A 2352-nucleotide genomic window follows, 5' to 3' on the forward strand; every position below is an offset into this window, starting at 1 on the left:
GTCCTTCCATGCCCCTGAGGGTGCAGGGCTGGGCTGGCGCTTCGCAGGGGTGGGGGGGTCCCTCAGTCCCAGCGTGAGAATGTGGGCGGGGCCTTGGCGAGCACTAAGCGCTACCTCACCCATCCTGGCTGTGCCATCTGCGGGGCAGGAGGGTGGGGCGAAGGGAGCCCCCTACCGGGCAACACGGAACCTAGAAGGGGAACCCAGTCCACCTGGCATCCAGCTGCCCACGAGGGCCCCAAACAAGGGCTGCCTGGGAGAGCACGTCCTGGGGTCCTGGCTGCTGGGGGTCTGGGGGGCAGGGGCGCAGGGAGGAGGGGGTGTGTGTCCTGGGGGCCGAGTCCAGAGGCAGCCCACAGGCGGGGCCAGACCCCCAGGGACCGTCTGCAGAGCCCGCCCAGTGACACGCCGGCTGCAGCTGTGTGACTCTGACGGGCACTTCCGGCCTCGGGAACAGTGACTGTGTGTAGTTTCGAGCCACTGTGTGGTCATCTGTCACGCCAGCCGCAGGAAACCAACACGAGCGTTAAAGTGAACCGCCTGGGAGGGGCACGAACTAGTTACGAAGGCGGAAATGTCGGGAGCAAGCGTTCTCGCCCTCGAATGTGGCCAGACGCAGACGACGCTGCCATCTGTGGAGCTGGCCCGCGGGGCGGTCAGGGCCTTGGGGGGCTGATCCCCATACAGGGCTGGGGGCTGGGTCAGCCGGCACTGGGGCCTTCCCAGCGGGTGCCAGGACTGAGGTTTCGCTGTGCCCTGGCGTGGGGGGGCCTGGAGCGGCCTCCGGGGGTCCATGGCCAAGATCGGCCTCACTCCCACGGAGGCCAGGGGTCCTCGGCTGTGGGCGGTCATACCTCCTTTCTGCAAGGCCAGGTGGCCGCTGAGGAGCCTGAGGTCACCGGCAGTTCCCAGGGCCCCATGGTGGGCATCAGGGCCCAGCTGCCCAGGCTGAACGACGGGAGGGACCCGTAGCCAGAGGCGAGCTGGACAGGAGAATGGGCCAGGGGATGCCACGGGCCCCTTCTGCAGTGGGGTGGGACTGGGCCATTGCATGGGGGCGGAGAGGCCGAGGCCCTGACCCCATACCGGAGTCTGACCGGGAACTGGGCAGGAAGAAAGCAGAGCTTTGATGCTGGCCAGCGACTCGATGACATTGTCTGCCAGAGCTGGGACTTGGCCTCCAGGGAACAGAGGGCCCCTCACAGAGAGAGGGTGACGCTCGCCGTGTGAGGGGGTGACGGGCCAGCGGAGGAGGAGGATGAGAATGGTCACGGGACCTGGCAGAGGCCGAGGGGGCGGGGAGAGGCCCAGGGAGCCCAGGCGAGGGCATCCCAGGGACACTGCATGCAGCTAGATGCCCCGGCCCCCATCTCTGAGAAGCCAGGTGCCCCCCAGCACCCCAACACCCCAGCCGTGACGTGAGTGAGCCGGGCTGCGGCCCATGTCGCAGGCCCGGGGCGGCCTGGACGTGCCGAGAGCGGCCTCCCAGCCTTTGAAACTCACGCCCCAAGGCCTTCTGCAGGACGGGAGCCCGCCCCAGCACACAGGAGGGCCGGTCCCCGCTCGGCCAGGCCAGCGCCTGACCGGCCAGCCACACTGGAAGGGCGCCTGGCACTGACACACAGCAGGGGACACTCAGGGAGACATGGGGTCTTGGCGGGAGGCGACGTGTCCAAGCTACACACAAGCACCTGTCCCCCTGTCCCCCAGCCTTGAGACCTCTGCCCTATGGGTCACAGGTCCCCGCCACCTCTCCCCTGGGGCCGTCCTGCCTGCCTGTCCCTCGAGTATGAGTCCCAGCAGGTCTCCTTGGGTTTAACGGACAGCTCGTCAAGCTGGCATGTGACCCGGCATCGCCTCTGGGCTGTGACTTTGTCATCTGCTGTGTCCCCCCTCAGCCTGTGGGGACACAGATCAGGACGGGGTCTCCCGCCCTTCAGGACCAGGCTGAGGGGCTGGATGGCCTCAGACTACACCCCCCGGGAAGCGCCCTGCCCCCTACTCCCAGAGCAGGTGCCCCTCGTCCCTGTAGACGGGCAGACCCCAGCGTGTGGCTCCCCGCCCACCGCACGCGTGTCTCCTCAGCCACTCGTTAGCAGAGAGCAGGGTGGGGCCGCGTCAGGGGAGACCGCGTCAGGGGAGACCACGTCTTGGGCCTTACAGTCAGTCAGAGGGAGCTGGGGCGACAGGCCTGCCTGCTGCCTGGTACTGGCCCTGGTCAGCCCTGCCCCAGAGACACTGTCCCTTCTCCGTCTTCCCCACAGGGTTCCCAGCCCCTGGCCCTGCGGGGCGTCAGGCACAAACAAAACACAGTGGGGACCCCTAGGCCCGTCTCTCCCTCCCACGGGGCTG

This window comes from Pteropus vampyrus, unplaced genomic scaffold (assembly GCF_000151845.1).
Source record: "Pteropus vampyrus isolate Shadow unplaced genomic scaffold, Pvam_2.0 Scaffold406, whole genome shotgun sequence".
Classification (NCBI taxonomy): domain Eukaryota; kingdom Metazoa; phylum Chordata; class Mammalia; order Chiroptera; family Pteropodidae; genus Pteropus; species Pteropus vampyrus.